Below are 14,360 nucleotides of genomic sequence, written 5' to 3' on the forward strand. Positions count from 1 at the left end.
CACTTCCTGGCTACTGCCTTTAAATAACAAGAAAATGCAGTTTTTCTATAAATTTGGTAGAAACCTGACACAGAAGGTCGTAGGAAAATGCTTTTTTTCTAACCGTAAATGACTTTATAGTTTTTATGTCACTCAATTTAATTAGTGGAAGCCTCAATTAAAACTTTGGTTCATAGTTTCAATTTTTAAAAATTATTTTTAAAATGCTATTTGTATCTACTAAGTTATGACCATGGTACAGTATTTAAATTGCACATTCTGAAGTTTTGGCTTGCAGTGCAGTGCAGTGCTGTCATAAATAATTTTTCATGCTTTTATATTCGCTGCTTTTTAAATGGTTACACAAGTTTCTAGTCACTGTACAGTATGTCTGTTATTTCCCCATAGCTATATACCTTCTTGCCCTCTATTGCTTTATAGAATATAAACTTATAGAATCCAGGGCACAAAACTTTTACCTTGCTTTGGGTAGTGTTTGGTAACATATTCAAGCCAGTATGTCTGAAGCATTGCCGTCTATAATGTTTGTGTGTTCCCCTATAGTGGTATTTTTTTCTAAGTGGATATTTTGGTTTGCATCGCTTTAATTACTAGTTCGGTGACACAACTTCATCCAAATTGTCTTAACATGTTTAAGTAGTTATTGTCTTTTAAATCCTTCCAGTTCCTTTATAAATATCCAAGCTAAGGAAAAATTTTTATTTTTAAAATACACTTTATTTTTAACTAAAAGGTACCATACCATACACAGAATTTTCCATCATTCTTTTGTACCTAAAGATCTTCACTATAAGTGTATTATAGATCTTACTTATATTTTTAAAAAATGTTATTGCTCCCTGAACGAATGTGTCATCAGTTGTTATAGTTCTCTAAAGGATGGACATTTAATCTGTTTACAATTGTTGTTTCAGGTGGATGGCAGCAAGGTCCAGAAGGCTTAAACCACCGCTGTCCTCCACAAGATACTCCAGCAGATTCGAAGCCTCCATAAGCACAAGGAGTTAAATGGAATGAGACTGCCCTGGAGAAATTCTCTGGACTGTCAACACTGGGAAGTCCTGAAAATCTGTTTGGCAAAGGAAGTGGGGGTTACAGGATTCAGTTGAGTAGTATCTGCCCCATATTGGGTGTGAAGAGGTACTTTCAAGAAATCAGTCTCTATCTGGAAAAGAAAGAATAGAGCTATCGTATGTGTGAAGTTGTTAGAACAAGAAATCAGGAAATTTTAAAATTTTTTATTACTATATAATTGCAAATACAATCAATAGCGGAGGAACCAGAATTGATTATTAGTGATTATCAGGGACACTTCATACACTCACATTTGGTCATTTCAAAGATTTTTTTTCTGCCTTAATTATGAAATTAATTGAATCAAATTTGTCACAACACTTGGTGGTGGTGTTATGCAACTGTGTTAAAGCAATCATTCAGTTCTTAGTATATCAGTCCATAATAAATAGGATTGTTAATTGCTTATATGCTTAACTTTCTATTCTAATATAGTTATTATTTTAGCACTTTTACATATACAATATCTTGTTTACATTGTGCAATTTCATAGTGTTCACTGTTATATTTTAAAAGTTATTCTTTTTAATGTTTTAATGTTTTTGTACATATTTTTAATAAGGCCATCAAGTGAAGAATGAACATTCAATTTTTCATTGATTTAACTCACATTATACATAACACTTTTCTGTGATGGCTTTCACAGTTTCAGATCTTTTATAAATGTCCTATTGGGGAACTTTTCTCCTTTTGGAAGGAATTATGAAAATATTAATTAAAATAAAATAATTTTACTTATATGCTAACATCATAGGCCTAAAAAAAGTGTTTTCTATCACAGGAAAGGAGAATTTGAAGATTCAGCCTTGACAATCAGTTTTAGAACATAAAGCCTACTATAACTGGAGATATTAGCTGGGAAATCAGCTATATCTGTTTCTGAAGGTTTAGAAATGAATGAAATCTTGTAGAAATCAAGCAGAGGGTGAGAAAAAGGATGAAAACTGAGTCTTGGGGACCTTCACATTGTTAGTAAAGGATAGACAATGAGGAACTTGAAAAGGGTACCAAAATGGTAAGTTGTTGATTCTTTGTACTAATTCTGTTACAGTCTGGATTTTGTTCATGAAGTCTCTGCCTACACCTGTGTCTTTGAGATTTCAACATATATTCTCTTCTAGTAAATTTGATGTCCTGTTTTAATATTTACATCTTTTATACTCTTTGACTTTAGTGCATAGTGATAGACATGGGTCTAGGTTTAGTCCTAGGCATTGGAAAGCCACTTTTTCTAGCACCATTTATTAAACAGGCTATCTTCTAGTGAACATGTTTGGCTCCTTTGCCAAAGATAAGGTGGCTGAGTGTGTTTGGAGTTGTGTCTATATCATCTGTTCTGTTCCACTGATCCTCAGACTTGTGCTTTTTTGCCAATACCATGCTGATTTAATCACAGTAACTTTGTAATATAATTTCAGATCTGGGATTTTGATGCCCCGTGGCTTGCCTTTGTTGGCCAGAGATGCTTTTTTCTATTCTAGGTGTTTTCTGAAATCCAAATGAATTTTAGGAATGTTTTCTCTAGATCTGCAAAGTATGCTAGTGGTATTTTGATTGGGTTTGTATTAAAAATTTATAAAAATTTGTCAGTATGATCATTTTCATTATGTTTGTTTTTCCTATCCATGAACAACAGATATCTCTCCATTTTCTGGTATCTTCTTCAAACTTTTTTTTTAATATATGGTAATTTTCACTGTGGAGATCTTTTACATCCTTCGTTAGATTCATTCTTAAGTGTTTCATTTTTTTTAAATGCTATTGTGAAGGGTGTGTGCTTTCCCTAATCTGTCTCTCTGTGAGGTTCGTTGCTTGTGTCCAGGAATGCTATTGAGCGTCGAATGATGACTTTGTATCCTATTACACTACTGAATTTGGATATTAAATTTACAGGTTTGTCAGTAGTTTTTGGAGTCTTCTATGTAGAGTATCATGTCACCTATAAGTGATATAATTTAACTTCTTCCTTTTCTATCTATTTTTTCTCTTGTCTCATTGTTCTGGCCAATGATTCCAAAACTACATTGAATAGGAGTGGTGGTAATGTTCCTGATTTTAGAGTGAAAGCTTTCAGTTTTTGATCATTTAATATGATGTTAGATGTTGGTTTGTTATACATGGCTTTTATCAGATTAAGATAAAGACCTTTTATTCCAATTTTCTGGAAGGTTTTCTCCAGAAGAGGTTTTTATCATGGACTTTGTCAGGTGCTTTGACTTCATCTATTGAGATGAACGTATGAATTTTGTTTTTGGGTCTGTTAATATGGTGTATTACATTTATTAATTTGCATATGTTGAGCCATCTCTGCATTCCTGGGATTAATCCTTCTTGGTCATAATATATAATCTTCTTATTGATTTGCTGCATTCTCTTTGCCAGTATTTTCTTAAGGATTTCTGCATTAGTGTTCATTAGGGAGACTGGCCTATAGTTTTCTTTCTTGGTTGGGTTCTTCTCTAGTTTTGGAATCAGAGAAATACTTGCTTCTAGGAATCACTTTAGAAGTACCACTTCCCTTTCAGTTTCTTTAAAGAGTTTCAGTATTAGTGGCGTTAGTTCTTCTCTGAGTTTCTTATAGAATTGAGCAGTGAATGCATCAGGACCTGGGCTTTTCTTTGGTGATAAATTTTTAATTACATTTTCAATTTCATTGACTGATATTGGTTTATTTAAAATTTTATATCTTCTTGATTTAGTTTTAGCAATTAAGTTATGTTTAGGAATCTATTTCTTTTGTGTTTTCCATCTTATTAGAATAAAAATTCTCATAGTAAGTATTGATGATCTCCTGAATTTCTGTGAGATTTGTGATTTCTCCCTTTTCATTCTTAATTGCTTGAATTAATGTTTTTTTCCTTTCTCTTTTTGATGACTTTGACTAATGGTTTATTAATTTTGTTTATTCTTTTGAAGAATCAACTTTTAATTTATTGATTATTTGTATTATGTCCTTTCTGCTCTTTGTAAAGTCTTTCTTCCTACGAGCTTTGGGTTTGATTTTTCTTAATTTTCTAGAAGTTTGAGGTTCAACATTATGTTGTTTATTTGTGCTCATGCTGTTTTCCTGATGTGTGAATTTATCACTATAAATTTCCCTCATAGGACTGCTTTCATTGCTGCCCATAAAATTTGGTATGTTATATGGGCATTATTGTTTAATTGTATATACAGTTTAATTTCATCTTTAATTTCTGACCCATTGGTTGTTTAGAAGGGTGTTGTTTAATTTACTTATGCTAAAGTAGTTTTTGTGATTTCCTTTGTTATTGTTTTCCACTTTCATGTGCTATGGTCAGATGTTATGCATGGGATGATTTCCTCTACATTTATTTAAACTTGTTTTATCATATATGGTCCGTTTTTGAGAAGGTCCCATGTGCAGCTGAAAAGAATGTGTATTCTGATGTTTTGGGGTGGAACACTTTGTAGACATCTACCAAGTCCATTTGTTCACAGCTTTGGTTTAATTCTAATATTTCTTTGTTGACATTTTGTGTAGTTGATCTATCCATTTATGAGAACAGGGTACTGAGGTTCTCCACTACCATTGTGTTATTGCTTATTTGGGTTTTCATATCAGTTAATACTTGTTTTATGTAGTTGGGTTAACCTGTATTTGGTGCATAAATACTTAGGATTGTTATTTCTTCTTCCTCGAGTTTTCTCTTAACAAATATGTGGTGACCTTCTTTCACATTGTCTGCAAATAGTGTCATAATCTTCACTTTTTTCTGGGTTCCCATGGCAAGAATTATTTTCCATCCTTTGACTTTTAGGCTCTGAATTTCTTTTTGGGGTGAAATATGTTTCTTGAATGCAGAATATTGTTGGATCTTACTTCTTGATCTATTGTGCCAGTCTGTTTCTTTTGATTGGTGAGTCGAGACCATTTACATTGATAGGTATAACTGATATGTTTTGGCTTTTCTTGTTCGTGTTGTTCTCTTGTTGTTTGTTCCTTGTCTTTCTGCTCTGTTTACTTCCTTGTCTTGCTTCATGGCTTCTTTCTATTGATGTTCCTGTGTTTATGGTCTTTATTGTCTTTTTCTAATATGTCTTTCAGAGCATTCTGTAGAGCTGGTTTGGTGGTCATAAATTTTGTATGTTGTTCTTTGTCATGGAAGTATCTTATTTCTTCAACAATTTAGAAAGTTAGTTTTGAGGGGGTACATCAATCTGGATTGTAGATTATTTTCCTTAGGGGCTTAAAATACTTCACTCAAAGCTTTTCTTGATTTGAGGGTTTGTGTTGAGGCATCGCTGTGATTCTGATGGGTTTTCCCATCAGAATATAGGTGATATATTTCTTTTGTCTAGTTGCTTTTAATATTTTGTTGTAGTGCTGAATTTCTGGAATCTTGATTATTATATGTCTTGGTATAGATTTATTTTGGTAATGGCTTTATTTGAAGTTCTGTATGCTTCATTTTTTATGTTAAATTCTTTATCCATGTTTGAAAAGTTTTCTGCCATTATTTCTGTGAAGAAGTTTTTAATAGTTTTTGGGCTATCTCCAACTTCTCACTGATTCCAATCAAACTTATGCTGTTCTTGTTTGCGTCGTCCTGTAGCTGTTGGTTGATTTTTTTGTGGTCTCTTGCAATTTTTAAGATATCTTTCTTTTCCTTGTCGCTATTCTAGTCACATTCCTATCTTTTAGATGTGATATTCTGTACTTTCCTCTTGCCTTCATTCAGTGGAGTTTCTAATCTCTTGCATTTCTGTTTAGATCTGTTTCACTGATTCCATTTCTTATCTATGTTTGGCATTCATGTTTTCCATTGTTTTCCTGAGTTCCTCTATTTGTTTATCTGTGTCTTCTGTCAGTGTCTTTTATGTTAATTGTCATTTCTTTTTGCACCTTGGAAATTATTTTTTCTGTGGCCTCTTCCATTTGTTTTTCCACTTCTGCTGCTATGATTTCAGCTGTTTGTTGGCTTCATCTTTCCTCTGTCTCTTTGTGTTCTGGACTTCCCCTGGGTGCGTGGGCATTTGGGACCATATTTTCCTTCTTTGTCTTGTGATTTTTGTTTTCTGTTTTGTTTTCTTTATTGATACTTTTAGTCTCTAATGCTAAGTAGCCTTATCACTGATGTTGAGGCTTTCTAGGAGGTGTGTGTTTCGCTAGATGTCTCCTCTTTACTGGCACTGCAGTACAGGGGCAGCACAGGAAGGAAGGGGCATGAACTTACATTCCTCTGTGGTTCTGATGCAGTGGAAGAAGGAAGAAGGGGAACTTACAGTCCTCTCGTTTACACCACAGTCCTGGGGCAATTGAGGAAGGGCAAAGCATGAATTTAAACTTCTCTCTCTGGCACAACCATCCCAGGGCCAATACTGTCTTTAATCTTCTGGTACTTTAATTTTTCTTACTGTCGTTGGTTTTCTGCTGTTGCTACCTTATACACAGTTTCTTTTCTGGCAGTGCTAGATATTATAAGACTTTTTCTTGTTGTAGTCTTTTAATATTTTTACCTGATTAATTCTGGAATTGTGCTGTGATAGTAAACATTGATTTTCTAAAATTTTATTTTAAAGATAACAAAAGCCAACAAAACAAAACAATAAATCAAGTCAAAACAAAGCAGTGAAATTGATACAGAACTTCAAAGCAGGATAAAAGGAAAGCAACAATGACTACCATAGAATATCATTATCTTCCCAGTAGTTGTCCATTCCATCAAATATAACAAAATCAAACCAAAACAAAACAGAATAAAAACAATCCAAACAGAATAGCAAATAAAGCAAAACAATAAGAACAAAACAAAGCAGAATGATACTGGACTTCAAAAACATAGAAGGAAACCCCTCATATTTGCTATACTGCATACTGTCATCCTTTCAATAGGTGCTCAGACCACTGGCCCCAGCCTGCAAAGTCAACTTAACAATACAAACATTCAGTTGCTTTTCATACCTCAGTTGCTATCAACTTAGCCTGTTGTCCAAACCAGCTGTTTGCTGGAGGTGGGGAGGCAGTAGTTGATGATTCTCAGCCCCTGTGCTGGTAAGCTTGTGGGAGGTGCTATCTGATTTTTCTCTTCCTGGGCCCGGCATAGCCTGTGCAGCTTACCAGAAGGGCTGCTTAGTTGGCTTCTTTTTTTTTTTTTTGTCTTTTTCATTTTTATCGGTACCAGGGATCTGGCTCCTCCCAGTCCCAGCATGGCAGATTCTCAGGATGTGCTATCTGATTTTTCCTGGGCTCTGCATGGCTTGCCTCAACATTGATTTATAGAACTCATGAAATTTCATGGATTCAAAAAGAACCATACTGTAATAAATACAAATACTTCGGGAATTTTTTTCATCTGATAAAAAGTGGAACTGGATCAAAGAATTTCTTTTCACTCTGGGAAGCTAAAACAGAAAGACCCAGGTTGGACAACTTAACGACTTAGTAAGGCCCTGTCTCAAAATTTTAAAAAAGAGAGAAAAATACTATGTATGTAGTTTAGTGCTAAGGCCATGGGTTCAAGTCCCAGTACTTCCTTCCCCCAACCCCTATCCAAAATCAATACGGATGTATCCATGAAAATGACAAGGCCAAAGAGAAAAAGGAAGTAAATTCTGCAAAGCAATAACAGCAATCTGTTATATTAAAAAAAAACCTACAATATACTATGTGGGATCCTTGCAGGGAACACCTGTTCTCCCAGGCAACACAACTGAACCTTAGTTTTCTAAAATGGAAGATGAGGTTAGAATATTTACGCTGTAGAGCTGGTAAAGGATCTTGTAAAACATATAGTTTAGTTCCTTCAGCAAAATTAATAAGAGGAAGATACTTCATTTTCCAAATGTAGATCTATGTAAGACTTAAATTTTTTTCTATACAATAGTTTGAAACTGTACCAATTTCCTTTATAGCTGAATGACTCACAAGAATTAGCTGAGTTCTGGCAAGAAACTTAAAGACTAAAAATAAGTATGCATCATACTAAGGTATATTTGACTTATATTTAGTGAGCACAGTGGCTTAAATTAGTATCTGAAGTTTTAAGGAATCTTTTAGGCTGGCATAGGAGAGACATACTGTATTCTGCTTTTCTGGACCCTGGCACACTTCTGGCATCTTTGCCTGCTTTGCTGGATCTGTTCCCTTCTACACTGTAGTAGTTTCTTCTCCAGTGTAGTAATTCCTAGGGCAGCCTCTGCATTCAATCTCCTTACTTGTGTGGTTCTGTTACCACACCTGCAGCTTATTTTCTGGCTTAAAGGTTTCCCAGATAGATGCAGATAGAAAATAGAGAGTGAGTGATACTTTAATGTTTTGCTAAAACTTGCAACAAGAAAACTCCCTTGTTATGTTGAATATTTTTGGAACATAAGGCAGCTCATGTGGCTTAAAAGAAACAGCTGGACCAGCAGCTGTGTGAGCTATTAAGGCCCTCACAGGAAAAGGGCTCCTGGTGCCAAGTGTTTGCAGGAACAAGTGTATGGCAACAGGCTTTTGACCTTTGCACGAGGGGAGATGTGTTGCTTGGAACTTTCCTCTAGAACTAAAAAGAGACTCTTCCCTGTCAAAATTTAACCCCAACAGTGTGACTCATGTCTTTGGTGCAAAGAGAATGAGTCTTCAACTTTACACAGGGTGTGGCACCTTTGGGGCATGAGTAGCTATGAAAAGAGAAGGAACCAATGTGTTTTCTTTTTCCAGCCTTCTGTTCTGAAGCGAGACTGCTGATGAATGGCCCCTCCACCTGCTGTGACACTAGAAAGTAGATAGGGCCTGACAACCTGAAGGTAAAAATGCCAAGAAATTTTGTGCATAATCTTACATTTTTGTTTTGTTTTGATATTAGGGGTTGAATTCACGACCTTGTTCTTGCCAGGCAAGCATTTATGCTACTGAGCTAAACTAGTTACCTTTAAGAGGGCACTTAAGAGGGCCACAATTTGGCGCAGCAGCAGAAGCACCAGCCTAGCAAGTGTGAGGTGGTGAATTCGGTCCCCAGTACAAAAAAAAAAAAAAAAAAAAAAAAAAAAAGGAAATATATTCAGTGTAGCAACATCCCTTTCCATCTGACTCAGTATTAAAAGAGCAATCTTACTCCATATCTGCTAGGACATTTCTCAATCACCCCCTGTGAAAAACGCAGCTAATTGTTACATCTTTCCTGAACTCTAATTCCTTGGTACAGTTCTTAATTCACAATGCTGAGTGCTGAGAGCCTCTTTAACAGCTGTTTTAGAGAATTAATCATCCTGTATCAGAATTAGCGACATGTTCCTGTTCTATTTTGTCCCTGCAAGGTGAAAATACCTTGAAAGAGAGACTTCTGATTCACCTCAGAACAGACATCAGTGAATAATTTAATGGGTATTGTCTCATTAAAGCACATCAGAGACTCTTGGATATTCTTTCAAAAAGCCAGTTTATTGGCAGAGTGGGCGCCATTTTAAAGAAAAGTTAGTGTGGACAAGTAAAATCCATTTTTGTGGGTAAATCCATTGTTCTGGGTTCCAGAACTTCCATGATTGAGAACTACAGCACATTTCATGAACAGGTAGAGCATTATTTGACCATGTTTTATGATGGATTATAGTTATACTGGCCCCCAAGACTCTTCATTTACCAAGAATTTATCCTTCTCAAAGGGATGTTACTGGATGATTTTATCATCACTGAATCCAATGTCCTGTCCTTCAGTGCCTTAATATTTTGTTATTCACAGCATTCTTTTCTGCCATCAGTTGGTATGATAACAGTCTTGATTTCCTTCATCCACATGACAAGAGCACCAGAGTCATGTATAGGATGAAATTGGCTTGGGTCTTTTTCAAGCAGGTATTGTCTTGTGGTACAAGGCACTTGGAGTTGTAAAAATCTCTGCATAGTGTCTATTCATAACCTCTTTAATAATACAAATGACCTTTTGAACTGTGCTAATATGAAAAAGCAGAGATAGAAAAAAATTACCATCTAGTTCCCATCGAGAATACTTTCTTCTTCCAAAAATCATAGGGTCTTATGTGATTTGGGACCTGAATGAGACTAGGCCTTCAGTGCATTTCACCAAGCAGATAACAGAGCATCACTGAGGCACTTAAGCAAGGCCAGTTTTCAGACTCCCCTTCAGACTTCTCGATGAAAAAATTGGTTGGTGAGCTATACAGTCTATTTTTTTTTTTACTTACTTAGTTATGTGGTACTGGTGATCAAATTCAGAGGGGTTCTACCACTGAGCTACATCCTCAGCTGTTCTATTTTATTTCTTCCTTTGAGGCAAGTTCTTGCCAAGTTGCTCAGGTGAGACTCAAACTGAGTACATTCCGTACTCAGCCTCCCTAATGCTGGGATTACAGGCATGCAAGATCATCCCAGATCCTCACAGGTTCCTAAGCAGTAAGCAAGTGGATAATTTAAAGACTACATATGACTAACCTACAGAGAGCGGTGTGGAAGTGAGTCACTGTGCTCCAGCCCCTTGATTCCATTGAATTGCATCTTAATGCTCCCCAAGGAGTCTGCGTCCCTTCATAGGCTCATCAGTTTGTTCTTAACTCTGCTCTAGGTTTTGTCTAGTGGAGTGGCCTTACCAATGAACTAGAAGATCCTCTTTACTCTCCTGAAAGGAAAATTTCCCTCATAAATATGTTTTATTGCATTTTCAGAACATCAGTTGTTCTAATAAGGCCCTGTCCTTTGGAAAGGATGATCGCTGCTTCTCATACAAAATGATTGTGTATAATTTGTTTTTCTAAATGAGAATGGTGCTCTTGTGTTCAGAGGGAGATGTGTCTTGGTCATTTTCTTGTTGCTGAGACACAATACTCACTCAAACTTACAATCTAAAGGTGAGATTCAGCTCACAATTTGTAGAGATTTCAGTCCATAGTCTGCTGGTTGCCAGATAGGACATCCTAGCAGGGGCACACAGTAGAAGAAAGCTGCTTGTCTTGTGACAGTTGAGCAGGAGAGGATCCTGGGAGGGAAATGTACTCTTCCAGGCCCTGCCTCCAGTGGCCCATCTCCTGACAGTGTGGTTAGCTACTTACTAATTAGGGTAGTGTCCCTGTGATCCAGTCACCTCCCCCAGGTCCCTTTGTGCTCATATGAGGTTTTATGGGCACATTTAGATATAAACCATAGCAATCAGGTATCCTATGAGCTTGGATTTGGGCAATTTAAAGGGGTGATTAGCTCTTTTCGAGAACTGGCAATGGCTTATAGAATAAAATGAGAATTAGAGAATGTGACAGTGGTTGCCACACCACTATCCTAGTTAACTTCACTTTAAAATGCATTACTTTGTCATTGCCAGTGGAAATAGAAGTAAATATCTAGGCAAACACTTCATTCCTATGAAAGTAGAAATTCTAGCAAAGACCCCAGCCTGTATTCTGGATCATTCAGTCCACCACTCTGCTGCCTTATTACCTTGGACATTATGTGGTCTGAGCATGGATTTCGTCAGTTAGGACTCACAGAGTTAAAAATTCCTCATTGAGCACCTAGAAATAGTAAAATGAAAGAAACTATACACATCCCAGAAGTAGAACGATTTTAGGGTAGTGAGGCCCTGAGTTCAGAAGGGTTGATTTTAAGTCTGGAGGCACAACTTTCTCCTGAACCCAGGACTCCATTCACTTCCTAATGAAACTGGGAAGTGGACACCGCTACCCATTTCTCAGCCTTGGTGAACATTGTTTCAGTTCACCATCATGGCACAACACAAAGAATGAAAGGTTACTCAGAGTCAATATCCAGTTTGAACTACAGGGAGGTCTAGAGGGACTGCCTTTAACTGATACCCCTCAGCATGAGAGAGTCTATGGCTTTTTATTGATAGAACTTGGAAGGAAGAATAAAGAACAATGGAAGGATATTGTTGCAGGAGTTCTTATAGGAGTAAGGGGAAAGAGAGGAAGGTCACGTTGGTCCGTTACATGACATTAGGGCCAATCGAAATAATAAATAGGAGCATGGGGAGGATGAAGGCCAGCACTTCATTCCTTGAGGCAGTATATTTTGATCATGCTTGGACTTGTGGCCCTGTAGACTGTCTTTTTAATCTCTAAGCATATATTCAAGAAATTTTGGGCATGTGGCTCCAAAAGTTCCTTACCTTTGCATGTCCATAATATACCTACCCCTGGTCAGTGCCCCCACAGCAAATAGGTAGGTGATCCCCACATCTTGCCCCTTGCCATTTGACACGGTCTAGATCAGTGATCACAACCTTTTAGAGACCAAGAACCCAAACTGCAGTTAATCCTGGATGCTAGCTCCTGAGGCGATTCTGGGGCAACTTGGCTCGCATTGGCAAAGAGGACTCTGCTGTGGCGTGCATGTCATAGATTCATCATCTCTGGTCTAGGGGGCACAGAACTCTTAGCTCAGTGCTTTTGCAGGTGATTAAGGAGCTCAGCAAGTACAGAGTGGGTATTTTTACCTCCCTATTTCATGTGAAAATGTTAGGCTGTCTATCTACTTTTCTTTCATGTCTGTACCCAATGTAAGGGGTAGAAAGCTCCAAGTGGCACAAGGCATGAATGTGTGTAAGCCCCTTAGTCCTTTGTTGAAAACTGTGGACATGAGATATAGTGGGTTGGTAAAGCAGAGCAAGTTCTCATGTCTTTCCTCCCAACAGAAGTGGCCAAAGAGAAGATGAAGCAATGCAAGAAATTAGCAAAACTGAAAGCTAGAGGAAAGTATATTGTTTACAAGTTTAGGGAAGAAATCTCCTCTATTGTCAAGTAACACTCAGGTCATTCTCTCACCATAAGAAGGGACCTGGTTCAATGCTAGTAATGTAAAAATTGCATAAACCTAGATCTAAAGAGGTTCAGAGACAGGATTTTTTAAAATTTGAAACTGATTTTTTACATGTTATAAAAGTGTTATTGTACCATGGTCATGGAACTGGGTGAGTTTTGATGGAAGGCAGTGAATATTGATGAGATTGGTAATGTCAGAGTCTAAGACTGTGGTAGGTAATACTTGAAGATCTGCTACATTCATTTTGAAACACACTAAAAAATGATTTTCCTCTGCTGGTGATCACCTTTGGAAAATGAAGCACCTAACTGAGGATCTACATAGGGCTGCGCTCAGTGACATCACTGCAGAACATATGGGTCCCACGGTCCTCGATGTGGGGACAGTTCAGAGTGCACTATTCTTAGGCCATACAGTGACTGCAGAAAAATGAAGCAGAGAGTATTGAAATTTGAGTGAGTAGGAAAGGACTGGGAAAGATGAAAGAAGAGAATGACCTCATGGATGGGAAAGGATGAGGGTGTCTCTATTGTCACATCTTGGTACTCCAACACCTGCTTCTCTCCCAAGCTGCATGCCTTAAGTTTCCCCTCCTGGTGACTGAGTAAGAGCACTGTTGAGGTGAGATGGACTTCCATCCTGGTAAGAGAGTATGTGTACATGCGCCTTGGGAGGCTCCATGGTGAACATGTCTCTGGGCATGAAGACAGTGCCTTCAGAGAGGGTCTCAGACCCACTAAACCCATTTTAGGGACTTCTTGCAGCTAGTCCTCATGATAAGCAGGATTTGGTACTTAATACAGACCATTGGCCTATCAGGATTGAGAGTCCCTCTGTGACCATAGCATGCTGCGTAGGAGCATGGAACATCTTCAGGACCCACAGCTAGCTCGTAGATCACTGACAGGTTCTGAAATTTATCAAGAGGGTCCAGTTTTTCTGGGGTTACCTTGAGCCACTTCTCAGACCACTGGAAGCAACATGGTCACTTGTTCTAAATGATTCTTTGTATTCCACTCTATCCATGCAGTTTCATTAGTGCCATCGAAGGGTCAAGAGGAATGACTACTGAAAAAATGAGAGCCAAAAAAGTGAAGTCATAAACAAGAAGTGTCCATGAAATAGAGAAAAGTGCCTCAGCAGTCACCTGTGTACTGGAGAAGACACTAAGAGAAAACACAAATTTAAGTTTGATGGGTGAATTCTAACTACTTCAGTCTTTTTACCGCCTCTACTCCCATTCCAGGTAGAAAATCAACCTTTATCCTATGGAGAGGTTTGTGCTTACCTATCACACAGCATGGAGAAGCTAGTATCTGCTCTTTATTACGTGATTATAAATAATTATACAAAAACATTTAAAATATAACTGTTATTGAATAATAAAGCATAATATTTTATATATGGTATATTACATTCATCATTTTATTTGATTTTCCCAACTTGAAGTTCAGGGAGCATGAGTAATCAACTGGGTAACAAATAACAGATGTGCGTTACTCAGATGATGACTCTGTAAGGACAATGGACTTTCTCATGCTCACATGGTCAAAAACTA

General features: G+C 37.2%; 1 protein-coding gene across 3 annotated transcripts in view; it reads left to right on the plus strand.

Moving 5' to 3' along the window:
* LOC106025487 (endogenous retrovirus group K member 6 Gag polyprotein-like) overlaps positions 1-14,360 on the plus strand; it is a 33,589-nt gene that overhangs the window by 357 nt on the left and 18,872 nt on the right. For 2 of the 3 annotated variants that reach the window (XR_010048443.1, XM_063251984.1), the window contains exons 2-3: positions 915-8,823; positions 13,833-14,048. The gene's annotated coding sequence lies outside the window, so the exon portion shown is untranslated. The remainder of the gene's footprint in view (positions 1-914; positions 8,824-13,832; positions 14,049-14,360) is intronic. The other variant, XM_063251987.1, reaches the window with a different exon arrangement.

Source organism: Cavia porcellus, unplaced genomic scaffold, assembly GCF_034190915.1.
Source record: "Cavia porcellus strain 051 isolate PalLab524CR breed Dunkin Hartley unplaced genomic scaffold, mCavPor4.1 scaffold_1, whole genome shotgun sequence".
Lineage (NCBI taxonomy): Eukaryota > Metazoa > Chordata > Mammalia > Rodentia > Caviidae > Cavia > Cavia porcellus.